The sequence below is a fragment of the Dermacentor andersoni genome, chromosome 9, assembly GCF_023375885.2.
Source record: "Dermacentor andersoni chromosome 9, qqDerAnde1_hic_scaffold, whole genome shotgun sequence".
Classification (NCBI taxonomy): Eukaryota; Metazoa; Arthropoda; class Arachnida; order Ixodida; family Ixodidae; genus Dermacentor; species Dermacentor andersoni.
Genome location: NC_092822.1, coordinates 140,077,082 through 140,099,807, shown reverse-complemented (window position 1 = coordinate 140,099,807; position 22,726 = coordinate 140,077,082). Strand labels below are relative to the sequence as shown.

The following is a 22,726-nucleotide window of genomic DNA, read 5'->3' as shown; positions in this document are numbered from 1 at the left end:
ATCCACTGGCCAGAAGCGTTCCCACTAGAAGACATCACCTCAATTACCGTGCGGTCAACATTTGTCAGAGGCTGTGCTTCCCACTTTGGTGGTCCAAGCTGTCGCGACCGACCATGGGCGTCAATTTAAATGCGACCAGTTCTGCGAGCTGGTAACCCTGCTTTTTGTCCGTCAGATTGCTAAGACGGCCTGTCGTCCGTCCGCCAACGGCGTGATTGCTCGGCTTGTCGGCAGCTCACAGCTATACCACCCGCGATGCCAGTGCCCGCTGGGTTGACGAACTTTCTCTCGTCCTTCTCGGCATCCCCTCTGCATTTGAGGAGGAACTCGGGTGTATGGCAGCTGAGATGGTTTACGGAACGACCCTGCGACTACCCACTGAATTTTTCGCCCCTCTGTCTTCGGTCCCGACTAAGCCCCAGGACTATGTGGAACAGCTGAGGATACTTATTCAGTGACTGCGACCGACGCCTACACGGAAGCCTTCCACTCAAGGCGCCTTTATGAACAAGGACCTCGCCCGGACGACCCACGCTTTCGTCCGCTGGAAAGACATCTGACAGTTTCTCGCGCCGCATTATACGGCCCATTTCTTGTTCTCCGGTGAGGTAAGAAGACGCTGACCGTCCGTGGTAATGGCCGTGTTAAGGGCTCCTATAACGAAAAACTATTCCAATATGTTTTTATTCCAATCTCCTGACGTCAAATTTGCGTAACCCCGGACGCAAGCACCGGGCGGTCACCTGCAGGGTTGTCTACAACAGACCAATGAAACGCTGTCCTCGTTTATAGGAGGTCACTTTTGTTTGCTTCAAAAACGAATAACATTGCCTACACTGAGCGGCTTGTCTTATCTAATTGGCTGACAAGAGGCGAGGAGCACACTCAAGTATAGGCGGATTCGATGGGGCCGAGCCAGTGTACTGAAAATCGATAACCGAGTGAAAAGGGTGCTGCCGGCATGTGCAATTTGCTCGCTTTCCCTTGCTTAGCTTGCGGTGGTTGGTCGAAAATCGCGGCGGCATGCAACGGAAGCTTAAGAATGACGGTAAAACGGATCCTCAGCAAAGTAGAGTTGGCAGAAGGAGGTAGTAAACGGGCCGCAAATGCTCGAAAACGTTACACGGCCAAGCAAGAAGTTTATTTTTCACAAACCCATGCTATCCGACAAGTGCGAGTAGCCAGCGCCTGAGCGATCGGCGGCAGCCATGTTTTATTCCTTTGGCAACGGGGCAGCCTTCAACTATTCGGAAGAAAATTCAGTTTTGTTCGGCATATTAATGCATCTTTAATGCGTAGCCGTCACTTGGATGTGGTGAGTGTTCACGGTTTTGTGACGTCGCGTGACAGGCAGAGGAAGTGGGTGCAGCCCGAATACTTTTGACCGATAGCAGCGGGCTAGTGGTGAAAATGTGTCGGATCAGAGATAACTGTGTTTCTTTTTTCGGTCAAATCATGCATAATCATTGGGTACACATCATATCAGATGGGGAGGTACCGCGGGTTTTGTGACGTCGCGTAACAGACAGGTGAATTGGGGGTGGTCCAAAAAGTGTTTGACCAATCGCGAAGGGCTGATAACATAATTGGAATAGAAAAGTTTGGAATAGCTTTACGTTATAGCGCTCAAGGTTGTGACAGTAGACTGCGTCCAGTCAGAGTTTGCATCAAACGCAGCGCTCAGATCAGAGCCACATGACGCCTCTGCCTGTCCCACCGCTAACGAATGAAACGCGAGCAGCGGAGTACCTCACTGAATGTAAAGCACGCTGTTCAGTCATCATGACTGATAGGAGCGCACATCCGGTTTGACCGCATGCACAAGCGACTGTGTTCGCCATGCGATGTATTTGTTTATGTTCTTGTGTTCTTTTATTTGAAAGCGAGAAAAGATGACCGTTGTGTCATTGGTTTTGGTTTGGGTACCCCATCTGGAAACCCTGTGAACGAATAGCGTTGTTGTTCCCATGTATAAAGTGGGGTGTCCAAAAATAATCCGGGATAATTCCTAGGGTTATGGCTGGTTGGCTCTCTTCTTTGTCGGCCGTAGGCTGCGGCACCACATTTGCGACGAGGATGGGAAAGTAACGCGATAGGAGATGGGACGTAAGATTGAACGAGGATGGGTCAGCGTATTTTCTTCAAACAGCGCAGGTTTGGGCATGTTGGTATTCCATACCTTTTAGGTTCTTAGCGCACAAAAAGGGACGAGAGACAGAGGTACGACGCGGACACAGCGCTGTGTCCGCATCGTACCTCTGTCTCTAGTCCCTTTTTGAGCGCTAGAAACCTAGAAGTATTTTCTTCGCTCTGCCATCCCACGTCTCCGAACACGCTCCGCTGGCTTCCGCCGCGACAGCTTCTGATGAGCCCAATAAGTCGTCCACTGCCCCTTCACCATACGACCAAGCCGTCACTGCAGGATTTTTCTTCGGCAAGCAATGTAGTCATGGAACGCCATCGCTTCCACCGCCGTACCCAGCAACCAGGCAAGGACATACAAGAGTAGGTCGCCGCTTTACGAGAGCTTGCTGCTTCGTTTTCTTCCGTCGCCCTTGAAGACTCCCTCCGCGACCAGTTTTTAGAAGGCATCACGTAACAACACATTCGTGAACGGTTGTTTCTAGAAGGCTCATCGCTCTCTTTTTCGCGCGCCGTGCTTCTGGCACAGCAACTGAAGCAGGCCGCTCAGCAAGTTCGCGAGCTGGCACTCGGGCACGTTCAGCAGGCAACTTCACGAGGCGTTCGGCGTTCAGGGGATACAACGCGGCCGCGCTCGTCTCCCCATCGGTCTACTTCCCCTGAGCACCCTCACGACTACAAAAAGGCGTCACCCCACTGTTTTCGTTGCGGTTCCCGCCAGCACTGCCCCTCGTCATCTTCCTGTTCAGCACAAGGTCAACGCTGCTTAACAAGCCACAGCGTCATTCCACCGTTGCCGTCCACGAAAACGACGGGCAGGACTCGCCCGATGATGCTGAATATTTAAGCGTTCTTAGCGTGGTCGTTCCTGCTCGAACCGGCAGCTTAGTTGACGTTTTCATTGCCGGCAAGTGCTTGAATGTCGTTGTTGACCCTGAATCGTCTGTTTCCATCCTGGAAGAGAACCTTTTCCCGCTCCTCCATTACTCTAAGCGCTCTATTCCCATACCTGGTTGCTTCTAAACGGAAGTCACGTTCAAGGGACGCACGGCCTACCTCCTGTTCTACGCTGTGCCGCAAGGCACATGCATCCTCGGAATTCATAAGATCCAGGCTTTGGACCTGAACATTGAAGGGTCGTCTCTGCATCGCTTCTAGACATCGACCATACCCGCGACACTCGACGTGACCCAGCGCTCAGGCCCGGGCCAAGTCTCACCACCCAACCCTCCTCCGAAGACCCTGCCTAGTGAGTTCGGCTCCCTCTGCGTCTCAGGCCTTGGTCTCGCCAAGGGTTTCGTCCATTGGATCAACATCCGCCTCGCAGTGCCTCCTGTGGCATCGAAACTTTGGCGCATCCCGCTGACGCCCCGGCCTCAAGTTTCGGGAGGGCTCCGTCGGTTGCAAGAGCTGGATGTCATCGAGCGCGTTAACGCCTCGGAATTGTGTCTCCCATCGTCGTGGTAAGGCATTCGACTCTGTGTTTACCTCCGAGAACCTAACAGAGCAGTCATTGTCGACGCTTCCCGCTTTCTTACACTGAAGTGCTCCTGGACAGCCTCGTCGGTGCCACTACTTTCTCCAAGTTGGATCTTGCATCCGCCTACCACTAGGTTCTGCTGCATCCCGAGAGCCGAGACTTCACTGCATTCGTGACTCACAACAGACTGCTTCGTTTCAAGCGGATATGCTTTGGGCTAGCGTCTGCCCCCGCAGCTTTCTAGCAGTTGATGTCGCAAAGGGTGTTCCGGCGTTCTGTTCTACATTGAGATCATTCTGCTCGGCAAGACCGAATGAAAGCACCTAACAAACTTGGCCGCTGTTCTGCGCCTTACAAGGTAGTTGCACTGACGCTCAATCACAAGTCGACCTTTTGCGTCGAAGAATCGTCTTTCTTGGGCCACAGGGTCACTGCCCAAGGCATCTCACCGCTGCCAGAGAATGTGGATTCTACCCTGAACTTTCCCAATCTTACTAACGCCGCTGGTTTGCGTTCGTTTCTCGGCCTAGTCGACTACTACGCCGAGTTTGCTCCCTGTCTTGCTGGCGTAGTGCGTCCGATGCGCGCTCTGCTACGCAAGAATCAGCCCTTCCTCGGGAGTGATGCCATCGACGCTACTTTTCGGAAGGTCGAATTCCTGTTGTCCAACAAAGTGCTTCAGATGTTTCATCCCACTCTTCCGGTGGTTGTCTCCACGGATGCTTGTGACTGGGGCCTTTGGCGTCATTCTCGAACAAATGGATGGGCCCCAGCAGAGAGGAAGTATGCAGTTGGTGAACGAGTAGCAATCGCGTAGGTCTGGGCCTGCGAGCATCGGCACACGTACCTCTGGGGACGGCGCTTTACACTTCGTACAGACCACCAAGCCTTGGTCTCCCTTCTGTCGTCTCAAGGATGAGCCTGACAAACATGCAGTACTGCCAGCTCAGCAGCTTTGCCTTGCCTATAAATACCGCTTCCGTTCTGGGACCATTCGGGGCACGCCGCTGCGACGAACTGTGGTCATGCAACCGCTCCTTTTCGCGCAGGTTAGTTACCTACCTCTCGCTAGTTGCCTACGAACGAGTAGTCCTTTTTTGGTCGCAGTGTCGTGCCCCTATGACCTGCTTGATTGTTACCGTAGATTGTTGTGTTTTTCATGTTATTTTTGCCTCAATGTCCACTTGGTATCTCTCTTGCTTGTCATGTCGGGGGATCTGGAACTGAATCCCGGATCTTCGAACGGTGACGAACCTGTATCGCTTGTATCTATTTCACACACGCTGTCTCGCTCGGAACAATCCCAAACCACTATTCTCGCAGAACTTTCGCTACTCCGCGCTGCCCAAACTAATATAGAAGGTCTGGTCGGCCGCCTGTCTTCGCGTGTCGACACACTGGAAAACGTTGTCGAGAATAATCAATCGAATGACTCGTCTTCTTGCGCCTTGGAAACAAGCATCGAGAAATTCTCCACGGAAATCGAAGCTGTTACCAACAAATGCGATGACGCCGAGAACCGCCTTCGCCGGTCAAATTTAATGTTTTTCGGAATAAAGGACAATAAAAGCGAAACCTGGGCAGAGTCCGAAACCCAGATTATTTCCGTTTGCTCAGAGAAACTTGGCATTACCGTAAATCCTGACGACATTGAGCGAGCGTACCGGCTAGGACGATTCTAGGCAGACAAAAAGCGCACTATAGTTGTAAAATTCGGGCGTTTCAAAGTTAAATGAAAGATTCTATCAGCGGTACCGTTGATAGAAGCTTAAAGTCTTACGCAATTCGTGATCATTAATCAACACACGTGCGAAAAGCCCGAAATATGCTTTTCACTTACGCTTAAGAAAGGAGCACTAATTTTAATATCCGATTCGACAAGCTCACTATGAATGACAGACAATTGATATACAATTCCGAAACAAATTCTGTCGAGGAAGTGCCATAATAGCAATCGCCACCCGCTTACAGGTCGCCGCCACGCCCCCGGCCGCAGTCACTCTACGTGAGATACTTCACACCGACTTATCATACTTTGGTGGTTCTTCTAGCCAATATTTGTAGCTATCTGCCGAAGAAAGACGCTTGAAGCCTTCCTAAATGACAGCGGTACAGACATAGCAATATTTACTGAGTCCTGGCTAACTTCTGATATCTCGAATGATGAGTTGCTACACGATGTGCGGTCGTTCACGGTGTACAGGCGCGACAGAGTGGGGCGAAGGAGTGGCGGTGTGCTTGTTTTCGTGAGGTCGAGTGTGCCCTCTTTCGGTGTCTTGCCAATCAGTAATCATGAGATTGTCACTCCCAAGATAACACTTCCCTCCAGTACAATCATTTTAATTGCATGCTATCGTGCCCCGGACGCCGACATTACATTTGTTAACCAACTGTTTTCAATCCTACTGGATCTTCAGGCCTGCTATCCCCGCGCGAGGTGCTTACTTCGTGGCGATCTCAACTTCCCTGACATTAACTGGCTTCACTTCACTTCACTTTTATTTCCTTAAAGACCCCTCAATGGGGGTATCACATCAGGGGTGGTGTTTACAAATGTTCATTTTAATTAGTCGCCAAATGAGTTCTATGAAGAATATTAGTATTAAGCTCATCAGCAAACGTCGTTGAACAGGTGATTTCGGATATGTAACGGGGCAGGCCGTTCCAGTCGGTTGATGATCGGCAAATAAAGGGTGCAGAGAAGGCTGTAGTTCGGCTGCGTGGACGGGTTACTTGCAAGGAATGTCCTGTACGCAAGGAATAGCGAGGGGTGGGGCCAACACATATGGTGCATGATGGAGCGAACTGTAATAAAACTTGTCAAAGGATTAACGAATGAATGCGACGCTGGGATGATAGCGTGTTTAAGGCGGAGTGTGCTTCTAGTAGTGACACGCTAGTGTTGTAAGAATACGAAGAATTAATGGATCTTGCCGCACGATTCTGAATTCATTAAAGTGCATTGATAAGGTAAGTTTGATGTGGTGACCAGATTGGGGATGCGTATTCAATTTTCGGACGTACAAGCGTCTTGAATGCTAGTAGTTTGACGTGTTGCGGTGCATGACCAAGATGGCGTTTTAGGAATCCCAGTGTTTGGTTAGCGGAGACAGTAATGCGCGTTACATAAGCAGACCAGTCTAAGTCGTATGAAAGGGTGACGCCGAGGTATTTAAATGAGTCCACTTTTTCTAAGGTAGTATTAGTAATACTATACGGTGAGTATAAGGGCTGATGGCGGCGAGTGAAGCACATTATATTTATTGGCGTTAAGGGTCATTAACCAGTCGTTGCACCATTCTTGGACTTTGTTAAGGTCATTTTGCAAAATATTGTGGTCATTGTCGTTAGTAATTGTGTGGAAGATGACATAATCGTCAGCGAACATACGTATTTGAGAGGAAACATGAAGGGGAAGGTCGTTAATATTAATAAGAAAAAGTAGAGGGCCTAGAACGCTACCTTGTGGGACGCCAGATGTTACAGGGAGGGGTGCGGAGGTGCGATTGTTGACATGTACTCACTGTGATCGGTTAGTGAGAAATTCAATAACCCAATTTAAGATGTCAGGGTGCAGGTTCAGCTGGGAGAGCTTGAGTATTAGGCGTTGGTGAGGTACTTATCAAACGCTTTAGTATAATCCAGAAAAATGGCATCGATTTGGGTGTTAGCATCGAGATTAACGTGTAAGTCATGGACGAACATAGCAAGTTGCGTTTCGCACGAGAGACCCTTACGAAAACCATGTTGGGATGGGTGAAAGAAGTTGTTAGTGTCAAGGATGTGCAGAATTTGGGTAAAAAGACGTGCTCCATTATCTTGCAGGGTACGCTGGTTAGGGAAATCGCTCTGTAGTTAAGAGGTGAGTTTTTATTACCTGATTTGTAGATTGGAACGACCTGCCCTTTCTTCCAGGTGACGGGGATGTTACAGGAGGATAAAGACTGTGAGAAGATTAATCTAAAGTACGACGCGCAGATTAACTCAGTATTTTTTAACAGTTTAGAGTTGATGTCATCCGCCCCCGATGACGATGAGAGTTTTAGCTTTTCTATTATTGCCGTTATGCCATGTTCAGTGAATTCGATGGGTGACATAACAGATTGCACAGGTGATGGTGGTATAGCTAACAGAGCATCAGGTTCAGTGGTGAATACTGATGAAAACGCGCGGTTAAATGCATCAGCACACTCTTCTTCGGGGATTACTATATCGTTATGGTCGGCGATAGTGATAGCATCCGGTGGCTTGGGGTTTAAAAATTGCCAGAATTTCCGGAGGTTAGTGCTTAGTACACGAGGCAACGTGTGATGGAAAAAACAGTGTTTTTCGCGGCGTATAGCTGTGAGATAAACTTTCTCTGCCTGGAAATATTTGTCCCAGGCCACAGCACAATTGGTTTGCTTTGCCGACCGAAAAAAATAGTTTTTTCCCTGTTTTCTAAAGTTGATCGTTTTTTGTGAACCAAGGTTCATTGCTGTTAGTCGGTACTGAAACAACTGGAATGTGGTTATTAGCAAGGTCGGTGATTTTTCGTTGGAAGATCGACCGATTCGCTCGACGTGTGTGGTTGTGGAATTCATCATTGAAAGTGGGGACATAAGTTCGTTGTTAATGGCTTCGTAGTTGCTTTTGTCGTATAGGCGTATTATTTTATTCCATGATTCTCGTTTTGGAAAGGTAAAGTTAAAGACAGTGCGGATTAATTTATGGTCGCTAATTGCCGGGAGATAAGATATCGAAGATAGGCTAGACGGATTGTTAGTTAATATTGTCACGTGGTAGTGACGGTGAAGAAAGCAGCAATACGGTGGAATACAAAACTAGCTTTTATTGGGCGAACCTGTGCCCACACAAACAGGCTACACTTATAGCACAACGATAGCGGCGAACACGGTCGGCGATCGTCGGAAATCTGATCAGCGGGTCAAGCGCGTCGGCTTTTATAGAGCAGTCATCGAATGTTCCAGACTAATCGTTCGGACCCGCGCGCCTTCCACAATGTTCTACACCATTCGCGTCACACGATGAAATCAGATAACACAACGTTCGGCGACAACAGACAGCCGAGTAGAAGCATCGATAACTTTCCAGAAACTTCGGATACATGCAGGCGCGTCCCGCGCTGTGCGATTAGATTTGTTAGGTGGCGAAACGTGGTCGCCCGATAAAGATAAGTACACGTGTCAATACCCCCCTCTCAAAAGCATCGACCCGATGCTGCAAACAAACGAAGTTAATAAACAAAAGCACTCGTAGCAATGAAAAGAACAAAAATGACGAAGTTCGTCAGCGTCCGTAAAAGGGTTTAAGGCGCACCACGTGGACCACTTCAGATCGTGCGCGGCGCCGCTGTGAATGCGAAATGCCGTCTGGCACGACCTCATAGTCCAGAGCGCCAATACGTCGGATGACCTTGTAGGGTCCGAAATAGCGTCGCAGTAGCTTCTCACTGAGTCCTCGTCGGCGTATCGGGGTCCATACCCAAACACGGTCGCCGGGCTGGTACTCGACGAAGCGTCGTCGGAGGTTGTAGTGTAGTGTCGAAATTTCCGGTGAAGACGACGACGTCATCCAAGTAAACAAGACAGGTCTGCCACTTCAATCCTGCTAAAACCATATCCATCACGCGCTGGAACGTTGCAGGCGCCGAGCACAGTCCAAATGGCATAACCTTGAACTCGTAGAGGCCGTCTGGGGTGATGAAGGCGGTCTTTTCGCGATCTCTTTCGTCGACTTCAATTTGCCAATAGCCAGACTTTAGGTCCATCGACGAGAAGTATTTAGCGTTGCAGAGCCGATCTAATGCGTCGTCTATCCGTGGGAGGGGGTATACATCCTTCTTCGTGATCTTGTTCAGTCGACGATAATCGACACAGAAACGTAGGGTTCCGTCCTTTTTCTTTACCAGGACAACAGGGGATGCCCACGGGCTTTTCGACGGCTGGATGATGTCGTCGCGCAGCATTTCGTCGACTTGTTTTCTTATAGCTTCACGTTCCCGCGTCGAAACTCGGTAAGGGCTCTGGCGTAGTGGTCGAGCGCATTCTTCGGTTATTATGCGATGCTTTGCGACTGGTGTTTGTCGAATCCTCGATGACGTCGAAAAGCAGCCTTTGTATCGTCGGAGCAGACTTCTGAGCTGTTGCTGCTTAATCACGGGGAGACTTGGACTTATGTCGAAGTCTGGCTCGGGAACTACGGTCGTCCGGGTAGATGCGACAGAATCCGAGAGGACAAAGGCATCGCTGGTTTCCACAATTTCCTCGATGTATGCGATCGTCGTGCCCTTGTTGATGTGCTTGAACTCCTTGCTGAAGTTTGTCAGCAACACTTTCGTGTTTCCTCCGTGCAGTCGAGCGATCCCTCTTGCGACGCAAATTTCACGGTCGAGCAGTAGACGTTGGTCGCCTTCGATGACGCCTTCTACGTCAGCGGGTGTTTCGGTGCCGACGAAAATAACAATGCTGGAGCGAGGCGTAATGCTCACTTGATCTTCGAGCACAGTCAAGGCGTGGTGACTACGAGGGCTCTCCGGCGGTATCGCTTTATCTTCCGACAGCGTTATTGACTGTGACTTCAGGTCGATGATTGCGCCGTGTCGGTTCAGGAAGTCCATACCGAGAATGACGTCTCGTGAACACTGTTGGAGGATAACGAAAGTGGCAGGGTAAGTCCGGTCATGAATGGTTATTCTTGCCGTGCAGATTCCAGTCGGCGTGATGAGGCGTCCTCCTGCGGTGCGAATTTGAGGGCCTTCCCATGCAGTCTTAACCTTCTTCAACTGGGCGGCGATGTGTCCACTCATGACGGAGTAATCAGCCCCTGTGTCCACTAAGGCGGTAACTGCGTGGCCGTCGAGAAGCACGTCGAGGTCGGTGGTTCTTTGTCTGGCGTTGCAGTTGGGTCTTGGCGTCGGATCACGGCTGCGTCGTGTTGAACTGAAGCTTGAACGTCGCCTCGTCAAGTCGTTTTTCGTCGGTGTAGTCTTGGCTTCCTGACTTCGTCGGGACAGCGGCGTGTCGTCATTAGGTCGTCGAGATGGTTGCTTCGTCCTCTTCGTCGGTGTCGGAGGATCTTCGTCAGTTCGACGAACAGCAAGCGCACCTCCATCGGTTGTTGCTTTTAGTTTTCCGGATATGGGCTGACGGACCGGCCGCGGGCTGGTCCAGTGTATGGTCGGCGCTGCGGCGACAGGTAGCGGCCTGGTGACGGCGAACGGGAAGCTCGTCGAGGACTCCACTGTGTGGCGGCGAGGTAGTCGGCGATATCGCGAGGTCGTTCGCCAATCTGTGGCCGCGGCGCGTTAACGGCGAAACCTCGCAGTCCCATCTCCCGGTATGGGCATCGGCGGTACACATGGCCGGCTTCCCCGCAGTGGTAGCAAAGCGGGCGATGGTCAGGAGCGCGCCAAACGTCTGTCTTCCTCGGGTAGCTGCGCTGGGCGACGGGTGGTCGTGCTGGCGGCGGCGGCGGCGGCGGACGACGGAATTGCGGCGTGACTGGGCCATGGCGCGGTCGCGGAGGGGGACCTTGACGGCGTGCGACGGTGGCTTAGGTCATCGCTTGCGGCTCAGGCTGCGGCGATTCAGGGGTTACTCCAAGTTGTTGTTGGAGTTCCTCACGCACGGCGTCGGCAATCGAAGCCACTTGAGGCTGTGATGATGGGAACAGCTTTAGTAGCTCCTCCCGCACGACAGCTCGGATAGTCTCGCGTAGGTCGTCGGTGGCCAGTGACTGAACTCCGGCGTAGTTTGTCGCGTTCGTTCGTGCGGCGGTCGAACTGCCGGTTTCGCATCTCGAGTGTCTTCTCGATGCTGGTGTCCTCGCGAAGAAACTCGTCGACGGTCTTCGGTGGGCTTCGTACCATCCCGGCAAAAAGTTCCTCCTTCACACCAGGCATGAGTAGGCGGACTTTCTTTTCCTCGGACATTTCCGGGTCGGCGTAGCGGAATAGGCGGCTCATTTCTTCTGTAAAAATTGCGGTGGTCTCATTTTGTAGTTGCACCCGGGTTTCTAATAGCGCTTGGGCTCGTTCTCGGCGTACGACGCTTGCGAATGTCTGCAGGAAGCCGCTTCGGAACAGCTCCCAGGTCGTCAATGTGGCTTCTCGGTTCTCGAACCACGTCCTGGCAGCGTCTTCCAATGCGAAGAAGACATGTCGCAGTTTATCGTCGCTGTTCCAGTTGTTAAAAGCCGCGACCCTCTCGTATGTCTCAAGCCAGCTTTCCGGGTCCTCGAACGTTGAACCGCGGAACGTCGGAGGCTCCCTGGGCTGCTGCAGCACGATGGGAGATGCTGGGGCTGCCATTGGGGTGGACTTGGTGATGATTTTCCTGGTTTCAGGCAAAAGTCCGTGCTCCGGGGGCAGTTGTTGAAGACGGCGGCTTGCTCGATGATCCGGGACTACGTTGGTGCTGTCTTTGAGGTCCGTGCTTGGATCACGGTTTGTCGGGGGCGTCCGGTACATGAACACACACGCACCTCCACCAGATGTCACGTGGTAGTGACGGTGAAGAAAGCAGCAATACGGTGGAATACAAAACTAACTTTTATCGGGCGAACCTGTGCCCACAAAAACAGGCTACACTTATAGCGCAACGATAGCGGCGAACACGGTCGGCGATCGTCGGAAATCTGATCAGCGGGCCAAGCGCGTCGGCTTTTATAGAGCAGTCATCGAATGTTCCAGACTAATCGTTGGGACCCGCGTGCCTTCCACATAATTCTACACCATTCGCGTCAGGCGATGAAATCAGATAACACAAGGTTCGGCGACAACAGACCGCGGATAGAAGCATCGATAACTTTCCAGAAACTTCGGATACATGCAGGCGCGTCCCGCGCTGTGTGATAGCATTTGTTAGGCGGCGAAGCGTGGTCGCCCGATAAAGATAAGTACACGTGTCAATATGAGATCTAAAATGTTGCCCGAGTCATTCACTACGCGTGTTGGTTCTAAGATTAGCTGGGTTAAGTTGAAAATAAAGCAGACTTCGAGGAAATGATTTTCGGTTGTACTATGTGACGAAGGACAATAGCTATCCCAATTGATATTAGTGAAATTAAAGTCTCCAAAGAGTAAAATCTGAGCGTTAGTGTATTTTTTCATCAGTACATCTAGGACGCAGTTGAGCTTCTCAGTAAAGCTAGTGTCTGCTCGCAGGGGGCGGTAGCAAACGCCAAGTAAAATAGTTTGCGGGGTTGCCCGAAAGAGTAGCCATAATATTTCAAGGTCATTTCGGTTGTGAACAAGGGAACAGGGTATCGTATTACTAACGGCGATGAGCACCCCGCCGCCTCTAGAGGGCTGGCGATGGTGACAGAAAACATGGAAACCAGGTAGGTCATCCATGACCTCCGCGTCGGATACGTCAGCGGTTAGCCAGGTTTCGGTAAGTATCAACAAGTTACATCCAGAAGATAAAACCAGATTAGATACAACGTCACGTTTGGAAAGGAAGCTACGTATGTTAGAATATTTTGCTGAAATAGTACTGTTAGGGCGGGTTGTCGTTATCGAACGGTGTCTTGGATGACGTTGATGCAGCGATTGCTATTGGATTTCTTTTACACATTTTGTAGTTTCATCGCACATGTACTTAGCAGATCCTATAAACAGAGTTTCGTAACGTAATGAAAATACAGCTGACTTGGTCCTCGCAAAAGCCAAAAGATGTTTCGGGGCATTTTGCACAGTACGGGAGTAGTCTTCGGGAATGCTATAGTTAGTCTCTTTCAACTTGCGACTGTTAGACAGAATTTTTTTTTGTTTTATAAAAAAAGAATTTTACGACTATAAGACGGTTGCGGTTATCAGAATGGCGGCCGAGACGATGCGCACGCTCAATCTCCTCAGGATTCACAGTCATGTTTAAGTGGTCGTCAACTCGTCAACTCTCCGTCAAATATATCCGATACTGTAAGAAGGCTGACATTCAGAATATTATCACCGAGCTGAACAAGTTTCTTCAATTTTTCCACATGTCCTGCACTTCTAGAACAGTAAATTAAAATTGGCTGCTTTTGAAATAAAATTTTTTATCACTCCTTGACCGATACGTACCCCTTGCTTGCATTCTAGGCGATGCGAGCAGACCCTGGTTTTCTAATGCCCTCAGAAAACTTTCAAATAAGAAGAAACGACTGATCCGGGCAGCAAAGCATTCGGCTAGCGCTTTGCGTTGGGAAAGGTATTTCGCTTGTCTACGCGATTACACAATACTTTTGCGATGCTCAAAAAGAAAATTTTATCACGGGGATCTACAGGACATTATTCGCTCCAATCCAAAAAAAAAAATCGGAGCTTTTAACTTCCGGCATTAGGCCATCACTTATTATCTCATTGGTTAGCGATACCGGTTCTGAAGTTCCACCAGACAAACGCAGTGATGTAATCAATTCTTACTTTTCCTCAGTTTTTACTAATGAACCGACCTTAGATATCCTTTCCCTATCCAAGTTTCCGTTTTCACAGATGCGGCCCTTTATCATCACTACACGTGGTATCATAAATCTTATTGAAAGGCTTAAAGTTTCAAGCGCCCCGGGACCGGAGTATATATCATCTAAGATACTTAAATGCACCAAGGACATATCAAGCCAGTTTCTGCAAATAATATTCGGGCAATCGATTGCTACCGGCTCAATTCCAGACGACTGGAAGCTGAGCAAGGTGGTACCGGGTTTTAAAGCAGGTAACCGTTCTGATCCTTCTAACTACCAACCGATTTCACTAACATGAATTGCTTGCAAACTACTACAGCATATAATATATTCACAAGTTGCATCTCACCTTGACTCGAACAGCTTCATTTTTCCCAACCAGCACGGCTCCAGATTCGGTTACTCATGCGAAACCCAACTTTGCCATTTCACAACCGATCTTGACCTAAATTTAGATTCCTCATTTCAGACGGACGTCATATATCTCGACTTTTCGAAAGCTTTCGATCGTGTACCCCATCAGCGCCTTTTAGCCTAACTTTCATGCCTGTGTCTTCATCGGCTGATATTAACATGGATTTGTTGTTTTATATCCGGTCGTTGTCAATTCACTGTTATAGATAATGATAATTCGCCCACAACTGAAGTTCTTTCTGGTGTGCCGCAGGGCTCGGTCCTCGGTCCACTTACGTTTTTAATCTTCATTAGAGACGTTTCTTCCAGCATTTCATCTTGCAGTCGTCTTTTCGCAGGTGACTGCGTCTTGTACCACCGCATAACCACATGCAATGATCAGTTGTTGCTTCAAAATGACTTATTTATTGTTTCAAATTGAAACAATAAAATTCAAACAGCACTAGACGACAGGAACAGAAAGAGGAGGAGACAAATACGGCGCTGAACTTACACCTGATTTATTTGAAGCGAGAAGTCAACTTATACGTACAAAACTGGGCACGCATGCTCCCTGTCATAGATCGATGATCATATGCAAACTCCGGACAGCCAACATACGCACGCGATGTACCTGCCTTGCAATCTACCCTTTATGCAGCAATGCCATTTCTTTCGCTGACAAGATTAAAGATGTTTTGCTAACGCAACTATTAGATTTTCTTATGATATGGAATGCTTCAGCGACTTCTCTGGTAGTCCTGTCACTATGAAAAAATAACAATTGTGTATCGTCAAAGAAAGGTACGCATTTACAAATACTGCAATGCTCTGCGACGTTAGTGTCTTTTTTGTCCAACGAGTTGACATGCTCCATTAGTCTAACATTGATGCAACGGCCTGTCTGGCCTATGTAAAGTTGACCACAAGATAAGGAAATTTGGTAGACAGCGCACTCCTTGCAACTGATGTACTTATTGACATGGTTTACCTTGCATGCGGCATTCCGTTTAAAGCCTTCCTGCTTCTTCTGAACTGCTGGCCCTAATTTACCCAGCTTCATCGGAGCAGAAAAAACGACCCTCAAACCATACTTGGCCCCTACCCTCTTAAAACGATGTGACAACGCGTGCTCATAAGGCATGAGAACTTTTTTCCCCGCTACATTTTCTTTGGGCTGTTCCGAACATTTCAGCGCTTTTATAATCTTATTAGTACCAGCCACAATTACAGAATCTGGAAACCCGGCCTGTCTGCATCTCTGGGCTTGGACCATCAGGCTACTGGACATTTGACGAGTACACGATTTTTTGACAGCCATACCAACACATCCTGTTACAATTCCGAATTTAACAAGCTTAGAGTGACAAGACGCGTAGTTTACAAGAGGTTTTTCACTCCTGGGAGCGTATCTCGAGCATACATGGTTAAACAAAAAGGTCAAATTCAGATCTAAGAACTGCAGGACGTTCCTCTGCGGGATCTCATGTGCGAAGCTCAGTCCAGACCCATGCTTAGAAAAAACATCGAGTACGTCAGGCACACATTCAGCACCCTTAGACCTATCTAAAATTAGGAAATCATCTATGTATCTAAAAATTCGAATATACTTTTCATTTAGGTCCTTCTCAACTTTCCTGTCAACATAACTCAGAAAAATGTTACTAAGTATTGGGGCAATTTTGACACCAATACATACCCCCGACTGTTGCTTGAAAACCTTATCTTCCCACATTACATAAGTATTCTCTAAATAAAGGGATAAAAGTTCCAAGAAAGAACTACTCGAAATGCCACAATTATTTTGGAATGTGCACTCATCGTTTTGATCTGAGATGCAATTCTGAACACATTGCAGAAGTTGATTATGGGGAAGAAAATAGAATAAATCGACCCCGTCTATGCTTAAACCAAAGCACGAAGCCGGGTTCTTCTTCAAGAGAAACTTTACAGCTGCCTCCGAGCTAGGCACAACAAACGGGTCAGCCACGCAAAGTGCTGACAAATGCTTATTGAGGTAAGATGATACCACTGATTGCCAAGTTTGGCGTTCAGAGACTATTGCTCGAAAAGGAACGTTGGGCTTATGTGTTTTGGCCCAGAAGAAAATTTCAAGCAAGGAGCGCTCTGCATCCTTAACTTTAAGTGCCAAACTTAGTAGCCCCATGCCATTCAATAAAGAAACGGCTTCCTTCTTATTCTTACCGGTTCCTGACTAGTCACTTTAAAATGTTTGCCTATTGCCTCAAGTGCCTTGTTTGAAAACTGTTTATCAGAAAGTACAACAACGTAACCTTCTTTGTCGGATTGCACGACGCGCAAACGGTTATCACACAAGTAATCCACCAGCAATCGAAATGTATTGCTGCGCACTTTAGGGCTGTTACTACTGGCCACAGCGTCAGCACACTCTGATACACACCTAGTTCTGTCCTCGGGCTGAGCCTTAGATGACACATTATAGGCGAAGGTCAACTTTTCAACAACCCTTCAGATTCAAAACCGTGCAGCCCGATAAATTTCATCCGACTACGACACCCACTCTAGTGTTACCAATATAAAATTATCGCTTGACCTCGAGCCTCGGACGCACAGACGAAAAATCGCCCGTTTGTTATTATTTCATAGGCTTTACTTCTGTTTTCCTTCGCTTCGGGACTCTCTTCTGCTTCCACCTCTCCGAACATCGCGCCGTCTCTTGAACTCCATGAGCATACTACGTCTCCACGGCTCCTCTAGCGCATTTAACAAGTCATTCCTGCCTCTTGCAATTGAAGAGTGGAATTTATTACCAGACCATATTGTAATAGAGCGCGACCCATATAAGTTCCGGCAGTTGCTGACATCCTATTTGAAAACATGATGTGGAGAATTCTTGCCTGCTTCTGTTTGGCTCTGTTTACTTTACTGTTGCTGTTTTTATACTTGTTAATGCTTATTTAAAGGGTTTTGCTCTTTTTTTTCGTCTGCATATAATAATAGTAATAATAGTAATAATAATAATAACAATAATAATAATAATAATGAGCTTCATTTCCATCAAAGCGATGGAGGGGCCGTGGGTAAAAGCGGCTGAACAGCTTGACTAGAGCCGACGGTCCCCTCTACAAGGCAGTACATGAGCATACATGAAACATAGAGGAATCTAAGAAAAGTCAAATGCAATATTGATTAGATTTAATGCATTCCAAGGAAATCAATAATAAATTTGTTAAACACATAACATATCCCGTGGCGCAGTTCGCCAACTGTAGTACGATCTAAATCAATTCCACATTTATTCAGATCATTAAGAAGTTTAGGCAAAATATACGATAGTGTACCCACAGAATAGTTAGCAAGAGGAGTGACCACCTTCCAGTATTCAAACTGCCGTATAGTCGTATATAGGTTGTGGGCTTTATTTCCAGCTTCGCCTGGCTGCGAAAAGAATTGCGATTTTTGTTTAATTCGCGCTTAAAGGCAACAATTAGTCTATAGCTGTATGATTTAGAGACAGGCATTATATCTGCTTTAATGAACAGAGTATGTGTATGAACATTGTCCTGGTGCATATATCCTGCTGATCACTGATTGTAACAATGTTTGGCAGTGACCTAAGTTGTTGTCTTAGATGCCCCCCCCCCCTTATGTAACACCCCTTCCAGGGGTCTTGAAGGGCCAATAAATGATGATGATGATGACGACGATGATGATGATGATGATGATGAAGACGTCTCCTTCCCATTGCACGCTGGTCAGAGCGTCTTCTGATCTACAACTACATGGTGGAATAACGCAAGGGGCCAGAGAATCAAGTTGCGGATGCACTGTCGCGCCTTCCAGTGTTTGTTTCGCAGGAAGATGCTTCGTTCACCGAAGAGGTCGTGTCTCTCATTGGTCCACTATGCCTCACCGAAGAACAGTTCCAGCAGTCCCTGTGTGAAGTTGCTACCTTCGAGCAAGTCAAGGCTTACGTCACATAATCTTGGCTTCTCCACAAGGTCATCCCGGGTGAACGTCAGCCATTCTTCGCCATGCGGGGAGAAATTTCTGTAGTCTACGACCTACTTTTGCGTGGAGAAGGGCTTGTAGTTCCTCCTTCCCTTACCCCACAGGTCATTTCCACCGCGCACGAAGCCCACCCTGTGATACTTCACACGAAGGCGCGACTACGAGAGCAGTTTTGGCGGAATGGCATGGACGAGCAAGTGGAAATTGCCATCCACAAAAGCATAGTGTGCCAGGCTGAAGACAAGAGTGCCAAGACTGCAGTAACTGCGCTGCAACCTGTGCTCCTGCCAGAGCGTCAATGGCAGGAGGTTGCAATCGACATCGCCATTCCCATGGAAAGAGCGCAGCACTATTGCAGGTTCGCTATCACCCTCGTAGACTACATTCTCAAATGGCCTGAAGTACAGATTTGCAGCGAGGTATCGACACGCACAGTGACAATCTTTCTGCTCTCTGTATTTTCTCGTGACGGCTACCCCGACGAGATTGTGTGTGACGACGTGCCTCAGTTTTGTTCCCAAGAATTCAACCACTTCCTGAAGGATCTTGCTATTCGCCTCTCACACTCTTCGGTGTACTATCCCCCGGTGAATGGACTAGTAGAACAATTCAACCGCATTTTCAAGAACATTGTGCAGACAGCTTTACTAGAACATCGACCTCTCCGCCCAGCGGTCACCGAATACATTGCCATCTACCGGTGCACACCACACGTGGCCACGGAAGTCGCCCTGGCTCTGTTGCTGCATTGAAGGCTGCCGAGAACACACCTACACGTCGGCGGGCACCCGTCGCCTTCCTTCTGCAAGCACCCAGCTACCGAGCTTTGTCAGCTGCGTCGTCGGGTGGAGCCCAAACAAGAGGTCAGCAAGAAGCAGACAGATTTTGGTCGAGCCGCGAAGAAGACTTACATCGCAGTTGGTCTCTTCGTCTGAGTGAGGTAACACTTCGTCCTCCTCAAGGGAGATTCCCCGTTTGGCAGTCCCCGCAAAGTACTGCAGCAGCGCGGACAGTCCTCTTTCCGCCTCAATGTTGGCACAACGTGGAATGCATCCAAGCTTGCCAAAGTTCCTTCGGGTCCCCGTACTATGCGTCCAGAGGAGACTTGGAACGCTCATGAGCCTAGCACATCGAGGTTGCCGTGGTTCACATCGAGGTTCACGAGCAGCTTGTAGCTACAAGCTGCTCGTGAGGCATCTCAAGCGGCGGCTGCGCCTCTGCCTGCTCCTGTGGCCACCCGTGCTGCTCTCGACCCAGGCACGCATGAGCCACAAGCAGGAGCGCCTCTTCCTGCTCTTGTGGCCGACCGGGCTGCTGCCGACACGGACCCCCCTGAACCGCAACCGGGTCCAGCTCGTGTTCGCGTCCAACCACCAGGGGGAAGAAAACCTCCGAAATGTTACGGGACAACTTGTAACAACTCTGTTAGTTTTTTTTTCTTTTTCTCGTATAGTCTATGTTGTTTTGAACATTTTGTAGAGAGAAATTTTTTTGTAGGCAGAGAAAGGAGTTTCATGGGTTTTAATTGTATATAGAATTTGTAGTAGCTGCCGAGTGTACTTCTGTTAAATGATATTCCTATGTTGCTGACTGGTCACCGCTTTTCATTGGCTTATATTTCTCTTGTGAGCGCTAGTGGTTAGTATACAAAGCACCTAGCTGTACTAACCCACTAACAGCTTACTAAACCACTGAAAGTTTTAAGCGGGGGAATGTGTTGTGCAGTTAATTTTGGTTTCTATACCCCGTCTGAGAACCCTGTGAATGACTGGGGCGCTATTGTCTCCATATATATAATTGGGGACCAGAAAATACAGCGGGATCATTGCTCGGGTTCTGGCTGGTTGGCTCTCTTCTTCGTCGCCCCGTAGGCCGTGACACCACAATGACGGCGAGGCATGACGACTGCGCAAACTGTACCGCGAGCTCCGCTGTTCGCGTTTCATTTCATGCCAATAGTAGTTTGACTGTGGCCCCAGGACACTCCTCTCGAAAACGGGTTAGCTGGCCACCCGTCCGGTGTCACTAGTGGTGCATTTCTGTTTTAGTTTTAATGCGTTGCATATTGCAATCACTCAGTTCAGCCCTTGGGCGCGGCCGGGCAGCCACCATTGACCTTTAGCGCACCCACGTGACGTGACGTCACGACAGCCGGAGGAAAAGCTGGGCCCCAACTCGCGCGGTCGCGCGCGGCCGCAGCCACCCCCTAACTCCCGCTCCTCCCGCTAGGGGCGCTGCGCCGGCGCGTGACGGGTGGCGGCAATGGAAAAGAAACCTGCCATGAGTAAGTACTTAAGAGGAAAAAACGAAATCAGGAAAGAAACCATTTATGATAACTCAAAGGGAAGCTCATTACTTTTCGAAGCGAGATCGGGATGCCTTAGAACACGCACCTATAAAGCGAGATATAAGAAGGAAGAAGAAGCATGTGCTTGCTGCGGTAAAGCTAGGGAAACGACGGAGCATATTTTATTAGAATGTGAAGACGTCTACCCAGCGGTCGATTTAGGCACCACTGGCCTCCTTGAAGCCCTTGGGTTCAGCGGGAGCAGTGGTAAAGCAAACAGGTCCGCAATAGACATTAGTAAGAGGCGATTGGAGGATTGGTGGAAGAAAAGTAGGGAAACGACAAAAGACGGGGACGTACAAAAACACAGTTCGCAATAGGGGATCAGGAAATTTGGACGTGTTAGTTCATAGTGTTTTTTTCTTTTCTTTTTTCATTGGTTAACCTAGGTAGGATATCAGGCAGCACAGTAGCAAGAGCTTGGTGGCGCAACCCACCGCCCCGTTCCAAAGGGGACGCTCATAACATCCATCCATCCATCCATCCACGTCACGGAAGAAAAGCTGGGCCCTAACTCGCGCGGTCGCGCGCGGCCGCAGCCACCACCTGACTCCCGCTCCTGCCGCTAGGGGCGCTGCGCCGGCGCGTGACGTCACGGAGGAAATCTGGGCCCCAACTGGCGCGGTCGCGCGCGGCCGCAGCCACTACCTGATTCCCGCTCCTGCCGCCAGGGGCGCTGCGCTATGATCGACGTCACGGCATATGTATAAAAGAGCTGCGCTCCTTCGCCGGGACAGTCTTACAGCCAAATGCCGCCCACGGGTAAAGCAGTTCGACAGAGCGCAAAGCGAAAGCTTCAGCGGGCCACGGAGACAGAAGAAGAACGGGAAGAACGACTCGCTAAACGGCGCGCTCAGTATGCAGCTCGGCGGCAACGTTCCTCTACTGAAGCAACGGTGGAAGCGAAGGAAGAAGTTATGAGTTTACCCGACAGTGCTTCTACTAGTTCGGAACGGCGCAATGTTACCAAGCGAGCGGCAGATGCGTGCACAAGAAACTCCCGAACAGCGACAGCAGCGACTTGAAAAGGAGCGTGCAACCAGAGAGAGGCAAAAGGAGAAACGCAGGAAACGGTGTGCTGAAGAAGCAGCTCTGGAAATGCAGGGACGTTTCACTGATGCTCATGTTGCCCAACGTGAAGCAGAACGCCGTTGTAGCCGGTGCTGGAGCTGCGTTTGTACATTCTGCATGAGCTTCACCGGCAACCACGTATATAGCCGCTACAGCACTTCTCGCCTCACTACAGGCACTTGCACATAGAATGACCAAGAATTAGAATAGCTAAACCAAGTATTACCGAGTAAATCCAAGTATAACCAAGTATTGCCGAGAAAATCGAGTGCCGCCAAGCAATACCTCACCCTCAAAAAAAAAAAAGAACCGCGCAATATACAACGCATTCTTGGCTTAACCAAGCTAAGCCTGGCCATTTTTTCTTCGCATTTTGCTCTACCGGGGCGAGCCCTATAGCAGCGCCTTTGGCTTCCTCGGTCACAGACACACTTCTGAGCCATGCCCGGGCTCCTCGAGGCACGCGTCCAGGAGAATTAAATATTAGTTTCTTCTTACTTTCTATTCTGTATGATCGTTACCTGTCGGCCTAGGCCACGACACATACCATGGGCCATAAGGCCTCCTTTCGATCCCTATAGCGTGTATACCAAATTCAAAGTGCGTGACTTGGGCAAAGTTTAGACGGTTGCAAATAACTGCCAATGCTTGCGAGATTCGCTAATAGAACAAGGATATAGGGACTGCTATAACAAATAAGTATGCTTGACTTTGCCTTTTATATCGATATTGCCACGGCGTAGTAGGATACGGGAATGCCGGTGTACAGGACGTATAACCGTACTTTATAAGAACAATCGGTGCGACATCGTTTCCGGCTCTGTTTATCTACCCATGCACTACTTCAGCGTCGT

The 22,726-nt window shown here is 49.0% G+C and overlaps 1 protein-coding gene across 1 annotated transcript in view; it reads left to right on the top strand.

Annotated features, from left to right (window-relative positions):
- LOC126529756 (multidrug resistance-associated protein 1-like) overlaps positions 1-22,726 on the top strand; it is a 216,489-nt gene that overhangs the window by 92,209 nt on the left and 101,554 nt on the right. The gene's annotated exons all lie outside the window — the stretch shown is intronic.